The 23,626-nt window shown below is 37.0% G+C and overlaps 1 long non-coding RNA gene across 1 annotated transcript; it reads left to right on the forward strand.

Annotated features, from left to right (window-relative positions):
* The first annotated feature begins 10,671 nt into the window (after positions 1 to 10,671).
* LOC103482460 (uncharacterized) lies at positions 10,672 to 11,539 on the forward strand. The gene is made up of 2 exons (XR_536475.2): positions 10,672 to 11,381; positions 11,458 to 11,539. It is a non-coding gene; the product is annotated as an uncharacterized LOC103482460 (long non-coding RNA).
* Positions 11,540 to 23,626: the final 12,087 nt, after the last annotated feature.

The following is a 23,626-nucleotide window of genomic DNA, read 5'->3' on the forward strand; positions in this document are numbered from 1 at the left end:
TTTTACTATATTTAAATATGCAATATTTAAATTTAACCTTTCTATGAACTCGGTGTGAAGGCAAAAAAAAAAAGAAGAATTTTGCCTAGTGTGGGGTTGTTTGTCTTGTTTGTAAGTAATTGGTTGCCCTCTTTCTCAACTGGCAGATGAAATGTATAAGCTTATGGGCAAAAGCACTGATGTTGTTCTGGAAAACTGAGTTTGAGCCTGAGCAAATCTGAAGAAAAAAAGGGAAACGCTGAGAAAGCTCTAAATGACATAAACATATTTCTTCCCTCTAAGGGCTCTTTTCTAAATAGCAAAACCAGCTGCTGCAAAATCAATGAATCAATGATCGCTAATCAAATGGGCAGGGAACAATATAACAGTCTATGGCTGCAGCAGGAAGGTAAATGCTTGCTGAATAATTAACATCCCATTGAAAAATGTAAAAGGGGGAAAGACCTGAAACCATCACTGCTGTGCATAATGCAAGTTTCCAATAACATTCAAGACAGATTGTAAGAGCAAGGGTGACAAAATGTATATGGAAATGCTTAGTCAGAACAATGATTTTTCAAAATATGAGACGTATTACTTAAAGTGCAGCTGGTGTGTCATTAGTAATAGTCTGGTTTAGTTATAACTCAAACTTGAATGGCAAAATCAGAAAGTCCCAAAAGACATAAAACTGCATTGGTTTTGGTGTCTTATGTAAATCCTGCAATTATCCTTATGTTTTTTTTCTTATTCTTAAAATGCTTGTGACTGACATTTGCTTTCATATGTAGTGGCATTTGCATAAACATGAAGAAAAAGTCATTGTTCATGTATGTAGCATGTTCGTTGCCTATGATTCACCTCCATTTTGTACACTCTTTGTGTTGAGGTGACTGGTGTGAATTACAGTCGATGTTATTGGGAAAAAGAGCGACTTACTTTTGCCAGGACTGGTGATGGTTTGAGGTTGAAATTCAGCAGGAGTTTGGTGTGGAGACGCCTTTTATTCAGTCACACAACGGACGAAAGTGGGACCATAATTCTAAAACAAAAGTATAAAGTTTAGACTGTTTTCAGTAGTAAGTGGATATTTTTCCTTGAGTAGTCAAACGTGTGAGAAATAATCAGTAAATAATCAGGACTGAAATCCATTTTTCTTACTCCAACTGTGCCTGCAGTATCAGCGCAGTGTAGAAGACAATATGAAATTAATATCAGGTCATTTGGTGAAACATTGGAGTAGAATTTACATAAATTCAATAGCAGTGGTGCATATGTGTGGTATATGAGGTTTTTAAAAGTTGCATTTTTTTTGTTTACAAAACATCTACATAGTTACTGTGTAAAATCTGACTAAAGGGATTTTTTATAATTAGTTGTAGCCTACATGATGAATTATGCATTAATTATAAATATTTATTTTCGCCAAAAATACATATTTTTAATGGATTTTCGATTTAGGAATGTGAATACTTTCATACACAGTTTTTAAAATAATTTTTCATCGGCTGTCATATCTAATGTGTGTAGTCAGTCATATGCTGCAGAAGGCAAGCCTTTCTGAATACTTTATGCGAGAACAATTTATTGATCTGCTGGTTAATAGCTGAAAATGGGAATCAGAAAGAAGTAAAAAGCTCAAATCAAAAGAAATGTTGAGTCTCTCAAAGATATGGTGATGAGGACTGACTGGCAATCAGTGCCTCACATCAGCCTCTTGAGCTGCAGGAGAGAGCCAACATGCCATTTAAATGACGAAGATAGTTACTGACTGATGGTTGTGTTCAATGGAGAAAGCAAGTCAAAAGGAAAAGCGGATTTGTTTTGACCTCCTGTAGTAGAACAACTGCCTCTAAAATACAAACACAATTTCTAGTGCATTAGAGTCACAAGTGTTACAGTTTGCTCCCTCAGTTTTCATCCAATTCCTAAAACGCAGTAACCTCCCCAAGCCGCACTTTGTTTTCGCTTTGCAGATGCTAAATTTCTTAGAGTTGTTCCTGTTGTTTTTCCTTTGCCAGACATGTATTAGGAAGCCAAGGTAGTCTTAGAAATGCAGAATATTAAAGATTCCGCATTTCTAATCATCACTGGTTTTAGATGTAAAAGCTTAATCTTTGAGATGTGGTTTCTCTTGTGTCTTTTTCACCCACTCCATTTCCTTACAGGTAAGGTAAGGTGATTTTATTTATATAGCACATTTTCAGCAACAAGGCAATTCAAAGTGCTTACATTGACTTGTTGAAAGATGTTCATTGCTTTTTCTCTCCTCCAGCATTATATTTTACCTTACTATAAAAACACTAACTTATAGTGCAGAAATAAACAAACGGGATTGGTTGATACCTGCAGAAAGTTAACCAGCTCTGCTTCATCAACCTTTGCATACTGTACTTTTCATAAATGTCTAATTTTACATTGCGTGTCGCTAATGCATCAGGCGCTCTGACCATCAACAGCAGGCAAGTCGTCGGGTGAAGTGTCTTGCCCAAAGACAACAACTGAGACAAACAGAGCGGGATTTCAAACCTGCAACTAATCAGTTACAGGACGAAATCCAACCACCTGATCCACGGTTGCCCCAGGTGAGTTCAAACTACCTCTAAGTAAATGAAGTAGTTGTCCTCCACGGCACTGAACCCCCAGTAATATGCACTGAATGAATGTATCTACCCAGCTATTGTCCACTTCATACAGAGAACAGCTGCCATACTTCTCACAGGCCCATCAGACGAGCTCCATTATTCGTCATAACGGATCACAGACAGAACGTCTGGGTAGAGAAAGTTAGTTTAAAGTCTATTTGAAACACTAAAATATTTTTAAAATGGTACATCGTAATTGTGATGCCTTTATTAAATGTGATAAATTCTTGGCTTGTCCTTTATATGACCAGCTGACACTGGATAAATGGTTCCAAAACAGTATGTATGTATAAAGGAGGGTGTCAACAGTGTGACAGGTTCTCTATTTTAAAAAACTCCCCTTTCCTTAACTAACAGTCGTGGATTAACCTTCAATTATGGTTATCTAGTGGCAAAGGCCAATGGAGCAAAAAGTCATTTGTCTAATAACCGACCCTATCTTAGAAGGACAGACAAAAAAAGTCAATCAGAAACCACTGGGAGTGAGCATAGGTCTCCTTAATTAATGCAAAGGTTGACTGCACTTGTTTATTCTTTGGTACTGTTGAGGAAAAAATGATTATTTTTAGTGTTTAACACAGTTAATCTTACGGCGTGTGTAAAAGGTATATTGAGCATGGTCATTTTGAACAAATTTCTTAATTTAGAACAGGTTTGTGTTGATGATTTAAAACTAAACTATTAATGGGTAAGTATTCAACTTAAGGGAAGGAAAATAAACATCTGCAGGAGAACTCTCACCAAGACTCCTGTTGTGTTATCAGAGAGGACAGGAGGCCATAAAATTAGCATCAGGAAGGCAGTATTACTTGGATGAGCGTGGGAGAGAGAAGTTTGCTCGGTTCACGGAAGATCAAAAGTCTTCTGTGAACATTTGGGATGGTGTAAAAACTAAATACAACATAGAATGTTTAAAACCACTACCATTTAATTTGTAAGACATTTTTCTTAGTTATTAATAGCATGCTCTGACTGAAAATTGTATTATCTAGTTTTAGAATTATTAATTTAGTCAATGATGAATGTCTTTTGAAATTGTATTATCTGTTACTATATCAGAATCAAACCGAAATTGTGTGAATGGAAATGTTTTGTTTAGTATTAGAAAATTGCTCAGGTTTATGGTGAATGGGGTTTTGGAAAATGAATGTGTCAACTTTTATACTTAGGATTGATTATATTTGATAGGTTAGAAAAATGAATTTTACTCCATCCTGTTCTGTTGATTTTATGTATTACTTTTGGTTTATGGCAGGACTCAATCTTTTGAAGTGCTGAATGCAAAAGAACAAAATTGGGTTTGTGGAGATAACCTTTCCTTGAACTAATACAAGATTGAAGTTTGTTTCTGAGGAATCTGTATGGGGAGAAAGCGGGAGAGATTCCAGATTTCACACCTATCTGTGAAATATCTTTCTCTGCCCAGACAGCCTTAAAACAGCAGGAGTTCAGGACAAGCTCTCCTCTCCGTTTGTTAAACGAAGGGGCAAACGGCCTTTGATCTTGAAGTAAATTGGAGGGAGTTCTAAGTTTCTCAGAGTGTTCAAGGTAGCTTCCAGTTGGTCAAGCAGAGGTACGCCTTATTTGAATATAAAGAGGAAAAACACGCCTATACTATAAAAGTTTGTGCGCAGGAGTAACAGATTCAGATTGCTGCCTGTTTTTCCTTCTGCATCCAGCACTCTCCAAAGACGCGTCTTTGCCTTTTTTCTATCCTCTTTGTCTCTGGTAAATGAATGTATTTCTCTGTTGTTCTGCAGTTTCTGTTGTAATTTCATACGTTGTCTCCTATTGGATTAAACTCTGCATTTCTGTGACGTCAACACGCATTGTTGTTTTTCTCTGGGGCTACACGCGGCCCACCGGGGGACCTGGGATCTAAGGGGAGGATAGAGCCAGACTTTTCCAAAATTAACTAATTCAGAAAAATCTTCCTCAACAGTACAAAGAAATACAGCTTTTCTTTTTCAATGAACGTATTTTATACACATAAAATACGTGTACACATTAAATAATATTGTGTTCAAGTCAATGCGCACATCAAGGAACGAAACTTTAACAACGTGGTCCTAAAGGTACTTTTTGAATGTCACACGGGATGGGCACTTGAAGCAATGTACTTGTTTCCTCAATCATAATCCGTTGCTAGGTTTCAAGATTTGGACTGTCACCTCACTAAGCTAGACTTACAAAGCAGAGTTTTGTCTGGCGGCTGCTAAAAAGCATATATTGTAGCCAGTGTTTGTCAAAGACAGACAGAGACATTAGTCATCATCCCAATCTGCTTTAGATGCCTGATGAATTGGCAAGCCACAGTGAAGATGACAAGCATGCAGCCACAGTGCAGCAATTATCAATCACGCATGCTTTGCTCATATTTTATGCAACCATTGTCAAACGGGATCACAAGATCTTAATTTTTTTCTATTTTTATGGTTTTTAGGATGCTGACACACATTGTCATTTATTGCAATATCTGTTGATGTATCTAAAGAAAAGCTTTTTATGTGGGTCCAAACATAAAAAATAAAGCCGGGTTTGTGAAACATCTGATCCTGTCAGTTACATGGAGTGTGCTACATTTATAATGGCCCCGTTTTATACGCTTTGCCTGTACGCTTTAGTGTGTCACTGAGTCAAGACAGAATAAGTTTGTACTATGGCGCTATGACCTTTTTCTTCCTTGTTTTTATATTAATAATTGCCTGATGATCTTGGGATGAAAGTTCATTGTTCTAAACACAATCTGTGAGTGCCCCCATAAGATCAAATGATTATTAGCTGAAAAATAACTATTAGTCCCCCTAAATTTATTTAGTCAAAAAAGCCAAATTCTATTGCTCGTGATTGATTTGTAAAAGTAATTATAGTCCGGAGACCTTTTGTAGTCTGTGGTGTTTGTGAAGCTTAGAACCAGAATCCAGAACCAGAAATCAGGTGGCGCAAGGAAAATGGCATATAGAGCGACTGTCATCCAATAAGGAAGGCCAGTGCAGAAGCTGGAGAAGGCTTTAATCACATTTAGGAATCGCATTAGTTCGAACAAAATGTATTTTTCAGAAAACATATATCTCATACTATAGCTACACTTACCAGGTTTAGTTTCTGCTTACTGACGAGATGTGAAGTGGGACCATCTGTCCTTTGTAAACGTGATGTTTTGTCTTTCTCACAGAGACATCTATTTAACTCAATACCATTGTGTATTCAAAAAATTATAGAAAAGGTTTACGTTGGCAAAATCAAATGTAGTTTGAAAAACTGAACATGATGGGAATCTTCCATCCATGCTCTGTATGACAAGCTGGAACTCTGTATCCCTAGCTGTTGTCTCAACAATCTCTCAACTTTTCATCTGACACAGGCAACAAAGCAGACACAATGCTATCTAACATGATACTGAACATCCTCTGTAGTTGAACTCACACCATTGTCTGTGTGTGTGTGTTCTGGAAAGTGCATCAGCAAGAATCATATGTTTTCCTGGAGAATAGGTCAGCATAAAGTCATACCTCTGCATCTTCACCATCAGCCTCTGAATCCATGTCGACATCTCATTTAGATTGTTTTAAATGAGGGCAACCTATGGTTGGTGATCTATACAACAAAAAAAAATCCATACACATATTAAACCAGTTTAGTTCATAAACCAGCCCCAAGCATTCTTTTTCTATCTGGACTCTCTCTTTATGAAGAGACAGTCTCTTTCCGACACTCCACCTTCAGCACATTAATCTCAACAATGCTTCTCCATTAAGCCTTTAAAAATGTTTTTAGGAGCGTTTGCACTGAGAAGTAGCTCATATAATGAGCTCAGCAGATGCACAGTTTCAACAGGTGTTTGCTAATTGCTGCTGGTGCTGGTCTGAAGTAGCTGGGTGGTGGTGGACGGGCATTGGAAAGGTTTGAGACTGCAGCTCCGAGGAGGAGCTGTGTGGAAAAGGCAGCGCTCAGTGAGACCAAGCATTTAGGCACCTCCAAATGGCTGCCACATGAGATAAAATAATTTCTAAAACATTCATGAAATAATCAAGGCATATCTGTGATGAAGGAATAACATTATAACATGGTGTAAAGCTTAAAAAAAAAGTAATTTTCAAATGGAACCACCATTGTAAGTGGAATCAGTAGTGTTGTTTTGGTCCACACCCTAAAGCAATTATGTTCACATTGACGCAAACATGAACCGCACCAATGGGGAGGAGGGGGGGCACCAAACCAGTTTGGTTTAAATAAATCAAACACCCGAGCTTTGAAAACCCACTCTTAAAATTGACAACCCTAATTCACATGACAACTAGATCTACGAGTTTCTCCAGATGAAAGTGTGCATCAATGCTCTGTCCACTTACATCAGATGACATAAAAACTCATTGGATTAGACATGGAAATAGTTCTAGTGATGAAAGCTTTTTCTTCATACAGACTGTGTACAAATTGCTATGTTACTGTTGCACTAATGAACTGGCTTTGAAAAATCGCTCTTGTTGCTAGGGGAACCACTTATTCATTCAGTTCCAATTTCTGCTTTATCCTGTTAAGCGTTACAAGAGGGCTCGATCCCTTTGCAGCTGCCATCAGATGAGAGGTGGGGTGTAATCTGGACTGATCAGTGGGCTATAACTAAAAACAAAAATGGCAAAGACCAACACCTATGGGTTCTCTTTCTGACTCAGAAATCAATTGACCAATTACCCAAAATGCATGTGAAAGGAAATGAAGTAATGGGAATTTTTGCCTGTGCCATTGTTGTGAAACAGTGATATGACAGGCCCTGAAAAATGAGAATGAAGCTCCAACTTAAAAACCACTGAGTTAATTTGTTGCATGTAATTGAATTGAGTTTGTCAAACTGAACTTAGCTGTGTTTGTTGAACACAACTTAAGCTTAATATATTTACTTGGATGAACTTCATTTGATTTCTTGTAACAAATTAACTAAGTTGGATCAAGTTGTTTTTTTCAGTGCACCCAATGAAAAAAGTGGATGCACTGAACTACTGTACAGTTATGATCAGCATAAAGTTACCACTTAGCACCACATTTGTATCTAGGGCTACATTTTCAGCTAAAATTGACTCTTTGTTGTATTTAATCTGTTATAAAAATGCTTGAAGGATAAAATAAAGAAATAAATGAGAGGGCAATTTAATCATACAGAACTGGATTTGATAATACACTGGATGCCAAATGTGCATGACTGTATTCTTACAAGGGTTATTTCACTAAGTAATGGTACGGTTTATTTTTGTTTTGTACAATCAAAATGCCCCCATTGTGACTTTGCTGTTTATTCAAATGGTTTAATTTATTTCTGCATAAATGTAGTAACTGGAAGCAATTTTTAAACAGCACTAATCCCAATATATGACTTAAGTTCACTTTAAAGGAAACAGTCTTAGAACCACCACATTTTCACAAAGAAGTTGGAAAAAAAAAAACTCTCCGTAAATTTACCTACCCTTCAAGACCAAAAGCAAATCGCTTTTGCATTTGCCAGCATGTCATAATACACAAAGAAGCATACACAGACGAAATAGGGAGGAAATAATTGCCCCTAGATTAAATATGTTTTGCAATGCTATCTGATTTAAGATTACCTTGGCGTTTTAGCTGTATTGTAAAACAGATTATGAAGTTTCTCCTCCCTCCCTCCTATCTTCCTTCTGTTATCACTGACACTGCCTTGAGGCTAGCGCAGTTTGGAATGGCACTGAGCCATCTCCCACATTAAGATTAAATCATCCATTTGATTGCAAATGATTCAAATTAAAATGATTTTAATATGTGTTTCCAAACGAACAATTGGATGCAATAAAGCCACAGGCAGCTGGCAAAAAACATGCTGAGAAAGTAGGCAGAGAAAATGAGAAGAGGGAGAAAAGATTGTTTTTTTTTGTGGGGCCAGGGCCAGCCAAGCAGTGATTGCTCTGCACAGTTGAGGAGTAGAGATAAGCCACAAAGCAGATGCCTGCATAACAAGTGCTTGCCTTAGTTGCCACATTTGCAGAAACTGACTCACAGCTCTGATTTGCCACAGGACATGGACCCATGGCTGTACAATAATTAGTTTGTTTTTGCCCTTTGTACATATGTGGAAGTTGGATTATGTCGCACTTGAAGCTGTTCGCAACAAATATAAACATTTTTGATTGTGTTATAAACTAGACATTAGCTTGTCTTAGTTTTGTAATAGAAGCAGAGAAGGCATTGACTTGTTATTCCGGAGATATTGACATTATATTTGCCTGATTCAACTAAAGAAACTTAGTTCAAACTAATGATGATCAAAAAATAAATAAAATTATCCTAATTATCAATAATTACATAAGCCAAACATTGATTCAAATTTTGATTCCCAACAATACAATGATGTACGCTACACTTTTTTTGAAAGCTGACAAGATATAAGTGACTCAGTTGTGGAGTCACTTTTTTCAATATACCAAATACCAAATCCAAGTATTGGCTGTTCCAGGCAGCAGTGAGAAAGGTCCTGGACAATAAATTGTTTTACAAGAAAAGGAAAACTTGGAGGATTCGGCACTTGGAAGAGAACAGAAACAGGACAGCTCAACCAGGTAAAGGTTCTCTACAGCAGAGAACAAAATATATCAGATTTACATTAGATCACAGTGTTATTGCTGAATGGGACTTCAGAGAGCCGAACAATGGCTCAGTGATTTTTCTGTTGCTAATTAGGCAAACGACAAGATGAATATGTTGTGAGGAAAAACGACTCATTGATTTTACCTATCATGACCTAAACTCTCAGAGGGACTATTGAACCTCTTCTGGTGAGCTGAAGCTGCAGAAACACATTGGTTGTTAAAGGTCATTGGAGATGATGCATGTTTTGTCAAATCTGCATTCAGATATTTTTAAGAATTACCCAGTTTAGCAAATTTCAAGGCTTAGAACCATGTAACATAAGCACAAGAATAACTTAAATGATTGTTAAATGTTTCTCTGTTAAATGACTTGTTCATTTATGAATCAATATGAAAAATTAGGCAGATATTGAAACCAGATATTATTATTGCTATTATGCCTGGTGACCATTATAGAAATATTTAATAACTATATTTACCAAGATTTTAATGTTCACCTTGGAAAAAAAAACAACCATACTGCTGACATTGCTGCTTGAAACTTCCCACAATCATGTGCTGCATTACTATCACATGACCAAAACAAATATGACATTTCACCATCAATTGAAGGCCAAACGAGCTGAAAAATCCTTAAAAATAAATGAAAAAATCTTTGCTACAGTGCATTTCTGTAAAATCCTGGGCCTAAAAAGGAGGTTTTCTTGCTGATTGAATGTAAACTAAAAACCTCAATGAACAGCTAAAACAATAGCCTATACCCCAAAAAAATCCAAATGCTTTTTCTAAAGTTCTTAATCTTTTTTACCTTAAATTTCAAATGCCAGTTTATACATTTGAAATGTATTGCAACTCTGTCAACACCAATTAATGTAGAAATTCTTTTAGTTGTAAACTCATGCCTTTACCAATGGCTCCATTGGAAAGTGATGCTAACTAATATTGAGGCAGAGTTGATTTATTGCTGTAAACATACATATCAATCAAGCAGGCATCTGTGTGTATTTAAATCTAAGCCTCTCATTCATCTTTGTTTAAATTATCAAAAATGCTGATTTGTTTTTTTATGTCTATACACCACTGATATATTTTTAAAAAATGAGCTTAAGTATACATACATATACAGTTCAAACTCATATCTTATATTAGCTTCATACTGTGTATTTTTAGAAACAAATAACTTTAGGAAATGTCAGAATTATCTTCAGAAAAGTGTCAGACTGATAGAAATTTCACAACAGCATGTGTCCTTTTCCAATGCTTAATAAAGTTTGAGATATATGATGTAGCACATGCTGTATGTCACTTTGACATTATTTCCTACATTGATTTATTTGCACATCAACAAGCAGGCGATTTGTGAACAAGTGAAGGCTGCATGGATTTTGCCTTTTGATCTGACAAGATTATTAAATGTATAACTCTGGGAAGATTTTTGCTTGGCAGAGAGGTTTGTAGACAAACTGATAAATGATCACAGAGCTGGGTAGTGGCAACATCCAGAAGCGGAAAATGAACAGCGTTACAAAATCAACTACACAAATCATAAACCGTAGAGTGTATCTGTGAGATTTCTGAAGCTGTCTTAAGATCTGCTCACCCAATGAGAAAAAAAAACAAAACAAAGATTTTGTTGATCTTTAAGACAGAGGATTAAGAAAAAACACATTTTCTTAGGTTTAAGATTAGGTTTGATCCCTTATGTGTAATGCCATTTTGTATCAAGTCAGAGATTAACACCCACACCACGAAAATACATTTAAAGAAAGAAAAAAAAAAACGATCAAAAGGAAGCATAAGAACAAGGTGCTATGAATAAACAGGACAAGTAAGCATTCAAACATTTATTTTTGTAGACTGACTGAAAATCAGTCCACAGTTATATTTATATATATTTGCTGCACTGATTATTTTGAATTGAATATATATTCCATGTTTTTGTTTGACTGCACAATAATTGGTTACTGATTTTTTTTTGTTTTGTTGCCATATTACATACGTTGCAATGTGGCTTTTCTCTGTAAACACAGTTTGTTTAAGTGTATGTTCATCTACAACGCTGACTTTTTTTAAATTTTGTTTTCCTTTGTGGTATTTATTTTTGCCTCATGTGAAATGAACTACGTTGTTACAATGATACAGCACGGTAAGAAAGCAATTCTCAAATGTTATTTCCTTATGCTGACAATCCACTGATCTCTTTTTCATGACCTCCGTTGCAGCTTCGATGTGGATCCAATCTTAAACGACAAGCACCGCTGTTTTGCATGCAGAGCAGCAACATTAAAGACTGAGTTAATCCTCTCTGATTCCCTGCTCCTGTCACTCACACGGTCTTAGTGAAAGCCACTAAATGTTTCAGGATCAAATGGCATGGCACCGTTCTTGAAAATATGAATGAATTTTGTTTTCTTTTTTTTTTTCAAATTGCACAAATAGTCTGAAGATGAATGAAATTTAGCTTTGACATCAAGGCTAAAATTCATTGCCTAAAATGCTGTCTTACCGTGGACAAAAACTGACGTTAGTTTTTGCGTATCAAGAGAGATAAATCTAATTTTATATATATAAAGTTAATGTTATTGACAGTGTGTTACTGACGGTTCAGAATTAGGTTTTATATGTGAAGAAAATAACTTAAAAAAAAAAAAAAGTAAATAAGAAGTGGACCATTTGTATTCCAGCACTTTGCTGAGCTGTATACTAAGTAACACATTTCAGTATTTCACTAGATTATGTTGAACATTAATCAGGTGATTCATCATTTAAAAACCTAAAGAGTGGATCAATCTTTAGGTGAATTTGCCAGTAGCACTGTGTTGTTTCTGACTAAATAAAGCTGTCAAGGAACAAGCTAACACGTCTCTATAAATGCCACACAGCCCCAGTAAGAGCTGCCTTTTCCACAAAGCTCCTCCTCGAAGCTGACGTCTACAAACCACAGCTCACAGAGCAGTCCTCCGTTGTGTCTTCTCCACTCAGCTCCTTCAGAAAAGCGCCTGCTTTTCATCTGGTGGAACTGCGCATCTCCAAGCAATTCAGTCAACTGCAACTCTGAGTGAGGAGTCAGACAGTCCTACCTTTGTGAGGAGGTGTGGTTGAGGTTTTGACCTCATTGGTTGGTGTAAACATGTACCCTAAGGACATTAATTGGTTCTTGTTCTATCTCTTTCTTGGAAGTAGAAGACAACAACTTAATTGAGAATTACCGCCACCAACTGGCAGACATGTCATAAATGAATAATAAAAAAAAAGGTCAAATCAAATCATAAACATGACAGCGTCTTAAAAAATAGACTATAAACTGGTAGCTTTCACTTGTTGAATCTTTCTAAAATAAATGTTTTGACTGTAATTGGGTGACAAACAAAATAAGACAAGACATGAAAAAACTAAATTAGGCAATTGATAGAAATGAACCCATCATGCAATCTAAATTAGATTAAGAAAAGTGTGTCGTAATGATGGAACTATTGAATTAATTGCCACACGGCATCAACATGATTGATTGCATTTTACACCCTCATCATTATTGCAATTTGTCATGGCTTCTTGCCATGCTAGTCATTTTACTATGTGACTAGCATGTGATTATTTTAAAATTAATGTAGACGCTCAGCTGAGCATAGAAGCAGTGGCTACTGTTGGCGCAGCTCTATCCGCTTTGCAAAAGAAGTCTACACCGTCCAGAGATGATTTCAGCGTTTTGAGGTTTCTGTTTTCTGCAGGTTTCTGTTTTCTCAACTATTGGATTAAACTTAAAGATAATTACTTTTTGGGAGTTTTTTAAAAAAAAAAAACATAAATAATTAATTTATAAATGTATTTGCCAATATGATAATGTATTCAATTTGAATTTTTGTTTCCATAAAGAACCTGATCAGTAAATCATCTGTTATATTTTGTTGAGTTTGCCTTCGTCAGCGTCAGTCAGTGGCTGGCTGAGTAAACAAAAACGTGGATTAGTACTAACATTTGGGCTGTGGTGTCCAACAGACTCATATTTGCTGCCAATGAGTGCGGGCATATATTAGAAAGCAAACAAAAAAGGTAGATTGCTTTTCCGTATTGTTTTTTATTTCCTACGCTCTCTATATCAACGTTTATTTGGAACACATTTGCACAACAAATTATTTGTCTGTTGTCCACAGATTCTGTTAAGTCAGATGCAAATATTTGTGGATTTTACTCCCACATAAACTTCTCAGTGGAAATCTGTTAAAATCACATTAAAGGCAGGGGGTTGGTGGCAACTGGCTCCCTGCTGAAAAGCCTGGCTCCCCCAGCGCTTTCACACCCAAATTTTATGTCCTTAAAATTAGACTTTTAAAATCTAATTGTTTGTTTGCTCAGAAGCTCCTGATAGTCTTCAATTTACCAAAAATAATGGTAAAGATAACCTTAGGTCACTGAACAACTAGCTCCACCCCTGCACACGCTGGTATGGCTGGTATGGTATTGGCACATCGGGAGGTAGACTGTCTACAGACTGGAGCCACGAAGCCACCAACTTTCTCCAGGTGATGTTTTAGCACAATTAAGTTGGCAACGTATGAAATGTCTGCAGATGGCTGCAGTTTAATACAGCCATTAATTGCTTAACGACAGTGACTCGCTTGTGATTTGTGAGAGCATTAACATATTTTCCAAGTCAGTTTTGCTTACAATAAACAGAAGTTTATGAATTGACTAAATATGGAAGAAAACATTTAGGTCTCACGGTTTCCACTGTTAAAGTTTGACCAATGACTCTATAAGATCAACATCAAAACAGAACCAGGCGTCACAAATAAAAAACAACATTTATATCATATATTTTCATAAGGATTGGCTGTGCTGTGTGTTCTTCGGTGATTTGCCACACAGCACCTGAGAAAGACAAGGTAAATCAGTTTGAAATGTTGGCACATTAATTAAAAACACAGAGTAAATTAATAGTGTAATGGAGCAGTTGCTCATACAAGCAGCTGAAAGAGATTTACGATTGGTAACGCTAAAGTCAGTTAAGTAATTCAAAAATAATCGATCATTATTGTGTGTGTGCTGCAACACACCCTTGTTTTACCACAGTGGATGTGTGAGAGCTTTCCTGGAAGTAACACAAACAGATCTCAGGATAGGGAATTTAGCAGCATCTCTGCTCTCAGTCATCATCTCCAGAACCAACTCCCCCCCTCTCTCCCAAAAAATACGGTTGATTTCATGCAGCGCTTGAATCCTGACACTCATCTCCAGGGCTTCATAAAATGCTGCAAAAACTCCCAGTTGCCTGCAATAACCGAATGATGCACGGTGAGCTCCCAGGGCAACAGGTTGCAGGGTGTCAAGTCGTGTGAAATTTGTAGTGCATTAACTACACGCTGAATGTTTATTAAAAAAAATCTGCATCCAGCAAGCCGGACAAATATGTGCATTGTTATTATCCGAGGCTTTGGTAAAGTGCTCTCAGCAGTGACAGTGCTGCAGTGATTTCTGTAATCACTTTGAGGTAATTATGCTGGAATGCGCTGAATGTGCTCCTTGGGGTGGGGAGCAGAAGACTTTCTGTAGTGCGACTGTGTGATCACAGATCCCCAGTGGCACCCAACAAGCTCTGCAGCAGCTCTCTGTCAAAGAAAAGCTCCAACTCGACATTAAATATAGGCAATGCAGGGTGTTCTGCATACAATATTACACTCTTTAGAGTTTGTTTTTTTTATGCTTGTGTCCCTAACTCTGATCTTTGATGTCTGAAGTTTGATTTCGAGCAGTTGTTAAAGCATGAGGTTTGACTTCTAATCCGATTAAACATACAATGTTGATCTTAGTGATCCTAACGGGAGCAAACAATCAGCCACTATAATTTTACAAGCATTGAAAGTAGGAGGGTGTGTTTTGCTTTAGGCAAAAATAAATAAGTAAAACCATCCGTGTCATTTTTTATGGTAGAAACAATAAAATAAGAGTTGTCCTGAAACAGCCTGGAACTTTTTAAATTGTTGCCATTTCCAGTCAAAGTTGCGGATCTTCTCCATTCTGCTGTGGTAGTAATAAGTTGCCATGCGTTCCTTTCACACTTGCATTTTATTGGTCAAATCCAATAACAAAAGAGTGTGAATATTAAAACAAAGCTGGTATTTTACTCAGCTGTGGGATTCTGTGGTTCAGACATTTGTGTTTTTGGGACATGACTGATTGATCCCATGCTAAACTGCACTGATGCAGTAATTAATACAAATGCAGCGTTAAATTGTGGAATGCAAAAATCAAAATATTTGTCAGTAGGTCCATGTTACTGCACTACTAAAATGAGCAATTATCCATCTCATCTAGATGCACCTGTGCACAATCCCTTATAAATGTTATGGGTAAACGGCCATAGGTATAAATGTTAAAAACCTTTGTACACAAGAACTATTAAGATATCAACAAACAAATCCAGCACATCGAGCAAAGGGATTAGTAAATATCCAAAACTAAACGTGAAACACGGGATTCACCCTGCGTTACAACAGCTACGTTGCCAAAATGAATCATGATATAATAACCATAATGGATGCTTGCTGACAGAGCTTGATGGCACATTTCAAGCGCATGTGACAAATGGTTTCCACTCAGTAAGCAGAGGTGATTTAGAGATGAGGGCTTAGACTGTTCCACTCAAGCTGTCACATGGAAGCTGGAAGCATCAGTTCCACTGACACATCTGAAATTGGCTTCGCTCTACCTGTGTGCGAGCATCAAGATCCAGGGCGACCTTTGGCGGCCTAATCAGCGAGAAGAAAGGGCAAAGTAGTAAAGGACACGGAGGGAGAAATGGCGACGGCTAAAGGGGCACATTTGCCACAGCACCACAGCATGAAAGAGGTCCTATAGTCATTTATCGATTATGTCATTTCGATCAGGAGGAATATTTGCGCTGACGAAGAGAGGCGATCAGGCTGACGCGCTTTGGTTGGTATCTACATGTAACAGCATGGGCTTCTCGTCCTCAAGCATTTTGTATGTATGCGTTGCAATCTTCCATCTTTTTCTCTCATGTGCTTTCAACAAAATCCCCATGGAGCTCATCTGCATATGCTGGAAGGCTGCCTTGAATACCTTAGTCACAGTTAAGCTCCCACTGTTTATCACGGTTCAAACACTTTCAGTCCTCTTTTATTTTTTCCCCACACATATTCATTTAAGATTTCCTCCTACAAAAGCCCCTAATTGGCAGTGATAGCGCTCACTAGCAAAAATTCAGATAATAAATCAGATGCCTTGAAGTGCATATATATATATATATATATGGCTGCCATCACTCTTGCAGAGGCTTAAGTGTTTGAGCTTCTCCAATCAAAAGCCTTTAAAGCAGCTAATGTGATTTTCCCTGTGTGTTGGCTGCAGCTCATACGCCATTCCTTGAGAAAGTGTGATAACAATGAATTTTGCTGCTGGACTACTGTTGTTCTTAAAAAATGTTCTAAATAACATGCAGCTCCTGAAGGTGTACTTTTGTGTTCTTCATCTATATAATGATATAAGTGATAAAATGGCGCCAAAGTAATTCGACAGTGACGTGACCACTCTTTTTTTTATGCATAAGAACTTTCTGTGTCAAGCAAAAAAATATTTCAACATCTTAACTTTTATAATTGAGATCACTTCAGTGAAATGTAGTAAGCTTTTCTTCACGTGAACAAAGAGGAGAGGTGCAGAATATGTACAAAGAACGTCCAAGGCAGATTAAAACAGAGTCCATCCCCTTCAATGTGACTTGTCAGGAGTCTAACCACAGACTGCCTCCCAGTGTCTTTTGAAGCCACATGCTCCGCCCAGGAAGACCAAACAAGCAAAAGAAAAAAAAAAAAAAAAAAAAAAAAAAAAAAAAAAATAAAATAAATAAATAAAAAAAATATATATATATATATATATATATATATATATATATATATATATATATATATATATATATATATATATATATATATATATATATATATATTACTTCTAACTCAAGTCAACTCTTAAAGTATACAAAGTAAACTAATAATAATATTTAGGGTAAAAAAAAAAGAAAAAATATAAATAAATAAACTTGTGTTCAGAAATACAATAAACTCAATACGTTCTGATGACATCACTACGTCATGTGACTCCCTTTCCGTCGCGCCACAATCCGGAAACAGCCCTGCTTGAAAATAGAACCGGGAACATGTTAGAAACTGGAAACAGGTAAGAATGGATATGACAGCTGAAGCAGGAACGCCGCGCGTGCACCCACGATGAACCGCGTCAGTTTAAGCTGCAACAAAAATGAAGTTAGCGGTCGCGGGCGTGCTCACATGCTGACGCGGACTGCATTACTAAGTCCCAGCTCGTGACGGCTCCTTCGTCACAGATATGCTCTACAAAAAAAAAAAAAAAGTATGAATATGCATGTTTTATGTGAATAATTTGGAATTAAATTCAACAGAAAAATCTGTGAACATTGGACTGAAGATATGCGTGGCCTTCTGGATGTTTTCTTTCTTCCATTTCACAATTATGTAGATATTGTCCATAAAATAATGGTAGACATTAATGAAAATAGCACAAAGAATTTCATATGCAAATTTAGATTTTATTCCCAACTAATATTGAGCCATTTCATTGATCACGTCCTATCGCACGTTACTGGACAGGTGGCATTGCTCAGTAGAAAACCCGTTAAAGGAAAACACACACACATTTGTGTTTGTTTTTCTTCAGCAAAGAATACAGATGCAATCTCCTTGAAAGAGATGCATATCGTGTGTTGCTGAAGGATCGCATTTCAAACGAGGCAGCCGGCGGTGCGGCTAGAACAACTGAAATGGACTCTGGGCATCCAAAGAAAGAAATGCACCGCCGGCAAAAAGCAGGAGGACATTGATGAATGTTGTCCTCTGAGTGTTGGGTAATACTCTCTGATGAGATGCAGTGTGTGTCGTGGCTCCCAAGGTTGATAGTACTGCAAAAAGTGATGACGTGATGATTTGGAAGTAAGCCAACATGGAGTAGCATCATAGGATTGACTGATTGGAGCAAATGGACACAACCTGACCTTATCCAAGTGGACAAGACACAAGTTTCTCTGCATATTAATAGAGAACGTGTTTTTTTTTTAATCTTAATTTGTTAATAAGGAGAACACCTGTTTTTCTTGTCTTAAAGACCTATTGTATTATGAGATCAGGACACTGGGTATACTCTTGGTTTCCCTCCTACATTTGGACAGCAAAACGGTACAATTTTGAATTCCAGTAGAAAGAGAAATCCTATCAATTATAAAAAAAAATTTCTTTAGAATCTGAAGAAGAAATTTAGAAAATATGCTAGATATCATGATATCTTCACCTGATGATGAGTCAAGCCACAAGTCACCATTTTTCCCTCCTTGCTACTTTGTCTGATAATCATGTTCTAGTTCACTCTACGTAATTCCGGTGCAAAAAATGAAGACGTGGCTTCACCAGTGGTTTTGTGCAGTTTTGCACAGTGGTATTCAGTGTGCAAAAACACACTCACTGACTTGTGTCTGTTAAGGAAAACATATACATACAAAATGTGTCTGTTTGAATATGTTAATAAAGTTGAGTGAATTAGTTTTGATCCAAAGGTAGTGGACTGAGAGGAGCAAAAATATTAGACAATCTGTGTACCAGCACAGAACAATCAGTAGTTTTGTCTGTGAGCGACAAGTAAACGCACATGAGAAAATTCTGTGTAAAATTTTATACTTCTGACAAATATATGTTCAGCACATCTAAGAACGGTTGTCAATGGCGTCATCCAAGAAGTACTGTTGTGATGACATGCTGAAGAGGAAGAGTTGGAAAATTCTTAGAGACAGACATCAAATTCAAGGCACTACATACCACTGCGATGCAAAGTTTCTGCTAGATGTGGCATTCTCATCACAACTGAGGGTAACATAGTTACTTTATTGTGGAAAAGTCCAAGATTTTTAGCCAATTATTCTGAAACGTCATGAAATCAAGAGCCTTGTTGACATTGCTCTTCCCTGTGCCAGATGTGAAAAATCACAAGGTGTTTTAGTGCCTTCTTGTGGTCACTGTAAACTTTCTTTGGGTTACTGCAGCCTGGAAGATGACTGTGTACACACAGCAGGCAACATAGATCACAATGCATGTGACAAAAACATTTAAAACGATAAACATGCCGATCCAGTGATTTCCTTTCTGACAATTTATAATTAAATGCAAAACATCGTACTAAAATGAGAAGTTTAGAGAAATGCATGGATATTCTCACCATGTCATGTATTAAAAAACATGGAAAATAACTCTATGGCAGCATGACACTTTCCACTCGTTGACGCTTAAATGAGTGAGAAAATTCATCCTGCTAAGAAAAAAAAAAAAAAAAGTAATCATGTGAAAACAGTATGGACTTAATAGCATAAGACATAATCGTACCTGCAAATAAAGATCTCTCTTTGCAACCGCATCACCGAGGTGTTCCAGCTGATCTTCTGCAACCTGCGTCCATTAGTCATGAGAGTTGGTCATTATTTCACGAAAAACCTCTGGGATTGTTGCTCAGGGAAACAACATCCATCAGCACTGGGTAGATCGGACACATTCAATCACGGAGTGGGCGAGATAATAAAAGAAATCCATTTGATTAAGATAGCAGAGTAATGAAGTGAGGTGCAAAATACTTGACCTTTCAGAATTCATTCCAGTTTAATAGAGACTTGAATTAATCATGTTGCCACATAAGTTACTGCTGCACACCGTCGCACTGGTGCCTTCTGTGCCTCGAAAACTTTCATTACTTTTACAAAAAAGGATCGACTGCATTCACACACACACACGCACACACACACACACACGCACACACACACACACACACACACACACACACACACACAAATTTACAGAAACCAAGCTCTTGCTTTTGGTGGAAAATATTTCACTTTGGCATAAAATAGCAAGATTTTCCTAAAAGAAAACACAGTTTACATTTCTGTTCACTACTGAGCCTCATTTAATGACACCGGACGTAAAAACTGTCTCATGAAGTTCAATCATGAACATTTTCATTTGAATGTGCTTGTGTGCGACGCTAATGCTTATAGCTAGCAATATTTGTTTTGCACCTGGAAAAAAATTATGCCCTTCATTTATGCTTCTGTGAACTTTGTGCCCTCTTTTCCCTACAGCAATGAGCAAAGCCACTTTTTTTTTTTTTTTTCTATTAATCTACAGGAACACTCCAGTCTGGTGGCAACCAGTGACGGAGGACATGTAAAAAATTTCCAAGCAGGAGGCAAAAAAAGCCTGCAGGAAATCCAGGAACAGATGGATTTTCAAACGGCTTGGAAGAGCTTGTTAGGCTTTAGCTTGTCGCTGTATTGGAAAGAAATTTTGCTCTCAAAGGTTTTATTTTACCTTCATGTTTTGCTGGTGTTGCTACAGTGCTTCTGGAGCATTTCTGTTGAATTATCTTTGCAGCAGCTCTTGGAAAGTCCTCAATGTCTGGTTTACCGATTTGAATCCTGAGTTACCTTTATGCCCATCAGATTTCGGTGGCAGTGAGTGAAATTAAACACCATAAACACGTGACTTAATCTAGTTGTAGATATAAAAAAAAAATAAAATAAAAAATTCTTCAAAGCACATGCGCTAGTGTGTTTTGATCTACTAATTATTTGATGACTAATTACTTATTATTAGTATTGAAATGCTTTCTTTTCATTGTAAGAGAAGAATTTCACCCATTAAAATATAAACGGACAGTTTTCAGGTGCCTTCTCAAAATGGTACACTGCAGTAATGATCAAAGCTGAGATACACCTGTAAATAAAAGTGGTTCGAGTTAGATGCTTTTGACAAGTATTGAAGCGGACTGCCTTATGTCATATCCTTTTTGTTGCTGCAACCACTGCATGAGCATTTAAATATCGTCCTGGCCACAGTGACTGCCTTCTGCTTTAATAGGTGCCAAGCACCGGTGGCCCTGCAGCAGAGATCTGATTAAAACGTAATCATCCAGTACCACATTGGCTTGTTTTCTGCCCGTGCAAAAGATGACTCTTATTGTTCTCCAGGGGACATCCAGATAAACCCTTTTAACAAATGAGCTGCTGAAAAGAGAAAAATAAACGTGAATAAATACATATTTATTAAGTGGATCTTACTGATTTCCAACAGGACATGCAATGTCTTTAGAAAGACTTTTCTCCTCAGTTTTCTTCTGTTTTGGCTTCTTTCGCACTTACATTAAGTTTCAGATGATGAAATACAAGTTTATCTCAGACAAAGGTTACAGAGAATAAATGTTTTCGTATTTAAATTCCATCTATTAAAGGAATAAAACGATGCAAAATACCTACTTTTGACGAGTTATGTGTGTATTTCACCTTAACTGGCAATTGCTGTGGAGGAAATCTGACACATTCTTCTTTGCATAATTGTTTTAATTAGCCACTCTGGAGGATTTTCATGGATTTGTTGGGGATATTTAGAGGGGGACTTGTCCATCTACATAGCTTGACCCAGTTCTATCAATTAAAGCAAATCTACCAGGTCTTGAAAAAGCAAAGTACTGTAACCCCAAACCATCACACTATCCCCACCATCTGTGTGAGGCTCAATTTCTGAAATGCTGTTGAGGTAAAAAAAAAAAAAAAAATCACCTTATATTTTCTCCTGGGAAAAACACATTTAATGTCAAAATGAATTGTAGATTTTATAAAGCATGATTCTGTGTAATCAAGTGGTACATTCTAAAATATGTTAGAGTTCTATTACAATACTAGACATACCTGTTTACCATATTTACTGAACCCACAGATAACGAATGAGGCTTTCTTTTCTTTCCGGTCTGTACCTCTTTCTCTGCCTCTCGTTCTTTCCTCTGGCTTCCTTCTTAATAGTGGTTCAGATCAATAGCATTTGCCTCAGGCACAGACCTTTGCACTGATGCCAATTGTTCCAAGAACTCGCAGAGCCCAGACCGTTTTATGTGAAGCCCACAGAAGACACCACATTTAACATTTGATTTAGGCTGGTAGAAAACATGTTTATTCTGCTCAGTGTCACGGTGTTGTCATGGATATACTATGCCTGGAATAAAAAACAAGGCAGGCATGGAAAGATTAGCAAAAAAAATAGATTTTGTGATTTATGCTAAAAATATAGTACATGAATTATGTTTACCAGAATAAGCTCTTACAAATGGTGCAAGACAGGTAAAATGTACAACATTTACAGATACATGCAGGACCATTATGATTCTTCTGGACAGTGAAGTGAAATGGTTAAAAGTACAAATTAATGCCACTAATTAGCATTTGAAGCATTGAATAATGTCTCTGTTTTACATAGCTGTCAAGACACATATTTTTCTTAAACTTGGTGTTTTTGAAGGTTTTTTGTGGTTTCAGCTTCCTGTGGTTGTTACAGTGAAGTAGTTTGTAGAAAATCACATGTTTTGATCTGCATTTTTCAAGTGACTGGTTTGCGGTTTAGCTGAATTTCTTCCTTTTTTTTGTTGTTGTCCATTTCAATAATCGCACACTTCCAGAGATGTACTGTCTACGGCTGTAACTAATCAGATTAAGCTGAACCTGCATCCTCAGCAGGTACTGTTAACCTCAAGGCTTATGGATGCCCTGAAAGGCAAGAGAAAATGAAGGGAAGATCTCTCCTGTTGAAATTTAAAGCGTCAATTGACAACCCTCCATCTCTCTATTTGTCTTATTCCACATTGAAGTTCCTCTGCTTTGACTTCAGATATAATTTTTTAAGCATTGTGAAACTTTGTGAAGATTTTTTTTTATCAAAGTACAGAGAATTTTTCTGGTTAACCTGAAAGCAGAGAAGGTATCCTACTTGAACTTTTTTTTTTTTTTTTTTGTAGCATCACCTTGTTTGCGCAGCTATAAAAATGCCCTTGATTGTAACTTACAACCTAATCAACTCCTTTGAGAAAACACATTTAGTCCAGGCTGTTTCCGTTCGTTCTTTTGCATACCGACAAATATGTGACCTTTTTAACCAACGCTCGGCAGCAACTTGACAAAAGAAAATAGTTACACTTTACCTGTCCAACAAATGAATGCTCTGAGACCTGGGAGACACAGGATGTTATTGCGAGAATAAAAACCAGCCAACCATTAAATTACAGGAAGTGCTTCAACAATGTACTACATGCCATCTCTTTTCCCCTTTTACAGCCCCACTGCAACGTGTGAGGCAAGAGGGGATGACACCAGTGTTGAGTTATTTGCTCTAGATACTCTGATCTCGTCTATATAGTTTTAATTTGCAGATAATATAAAGAAGAGAAACCACATTTCCGAATGACTGCCAAGCAAATCTATAGGCAAGTGGTTATACATTTAATTACTGTAATGAGAAAATGAACAAATATACCTCA

The sequence above is a fragment of the Poecilia reticulata genome, chromosome 20 (genome assembly GCF_904066995.2).
Source record: "Poecilia reticulata chromosome 20, P_reticulata-male-v2, whole genome shotgun sequence".
Lineage (NCBI taxonomy): Eukaryota > Metazoa > Chordata > Actinopteri > Cyprinodontiformes > Poeciliidae > Poecilia > Poecilia reticulata.